This window comes from Grammomys surdaster, unplaced genomic scaffold, assembly GCF_004785775.1.
Source record: "Grammomys surdaster isolate TR1022 unplaced genomic scaffold, NIH_TR_1.0 118523, whole genome shotgun sequence".
Lineage (NCBI taxonomy): Eukaryota > Metazoa > Chordata > Mammalia > Rodentia > Muridae > Grammomys > Grammomys surdaster.
In genome coordinates, this window is record NW_021614884.1 from 1,731 (window position 1) to 3,329 (window position 1,599).

A 1,599-nucleotide genomic window follows, 5' to 3' on the forward strand; every position below is an offset into this window, starting at 1 on the left:
GAGAGCCCAGGAATCAAGCATTTGAGAGCAAAGGGCATGTTTTGTCTACAGCCAAGCCTTGAGAGGAAAATCATCCTCAATCCGGAAGAGCAGAGCTGAGAGTTGGCAAGAGCATGAGTGTTGAGGGTGCCTGTGTTGTCTGACAATCCCAAAACAAACACAAAGCCCATCATCCTTCCATCCTGTTTTGCATGGGCCCCACTGTAATGGCAGCATGTGCTCTGTGCTGTCTTCTCAGGGTCACAAGGCTTGTCCCGCATGGCCACGGGTCACGTACAGGACAAATGACCCCACAACACTGAATGAGGGCTGGTGGTTCCTGACTGAATGTCCAGTGAATTGATCTGGTGTTCCTGGGTCTTCTGAGAGCGCCTGAGGTCAAAGGTAAGGGGCTCAAGAATGGCTCAAGGAGTCTAGGTGCTCAGGTCTTGGTGTAGATTGGAGGAGATGCCATCCCAGCTACTTATGCGTTGGGGACATGCAGCAGGCTTAGGTCCTCCTGGTGCTCCCAGGTTTGGAGCCTTCGCCCATTCCTCCCTGGTAATGGATGGGCAATGTTTTGCACTTCCTTGCTCTTCCCAATGCCTGAGCACTCCAGACTACCCAGATCCTCTTTGTGCAAGGCACTCCATTGTGCTTGGATCTATGATGATTCCCAGTCAAACATTCCTTGGAAAATCTGAACAAAATGAGTGAAAACTCAGTACCGCTACTCTCATCGGGACTGAGGTCCGGCACCTTGGGTCACCCAGGTCCTCTGGGCGTTAGACACAGGCTGGCCAACCACTCGATTGGCCTTGACTTCCTCAAGCTCAAGCCATACTCTCTACAGATGGGCCTGTGCTTTGCCTACTCTGCCAGAAACCATGGCCTAAAACAAGGCAGCCCCCTTTGCTGTAGAGGGATCCTGCCTTGGTTGTTCATGGAATACATGACAGGGACTGTGTAGGTAGTTGTGCCATCTGCGATGAGTAGCCTGCATCCCAAGTGCACATGTAGGATGATCAGTGGCACCAAAGCTTGGGTCTGCACACTGGAATGCCTGACATTGGCTTAAGGCTTCTAAGAAGCTTTGCCATGAACCAAAACTCTGTGGGGTTTCTACCCAGAGTGATTATGGAGGGCTCTCTCTTGGTGTAATGTGGCCAGAAGCCTTAAGATGTCTCAGGGAGTTTGTGAGTGTGACCTGTAGAGTTGGTGACCAAGATGACTCTGTGCCCCTTGAAGCCTGAAGAATTCCTGGTATACTTGCTTGAAAAGAGTACAGTTAGATTGACAGAGGAAGGAAAAAGTCATAGTCTGAGGTAATGCCAGGTAAAACACAGACAGAGAGCAAAGAGATAAATAGACAGGGAGAGACAGAGACAGAGAGAGAGAGAGAGAGAGAGAGAGAGACAGAGAGAGACAGAGAGACAGAGAGAGAGAGAGTGAGTAAGATACAGACACAAAGCCACAAAGCAGAGAGAGAGAGAAAGCCAGAGAGAGAGAAAGAGAGAGACAGAGAGGAGACAGAGACCCAAAGACTATGAGACAGAGCAAACCCTTGCGGTGCATATGGCACAAGAAGTCCGGCTTGCTACTCACTATCTGGTTATCAGA

General features: G+C 50.1%; 1 non-coding gene across 1 annotated transcript; it reads left to right on the forward strand.

Annotated features, from left to right (window-relative positions):
- The first annotated feature begins 639 nt into the window (after window positions 1-639).
- LOC114635841 lies at window positions 640-733 on the forward strand. Its single transcript, XR_003713534.1, has one exon. It is a non-coding gene; the product is annotated as a small nucleolar RNA SNORD116 (small nucleolar RNA).
- Window positions 734-1,599: the final 866 nt, after the last annotated feature.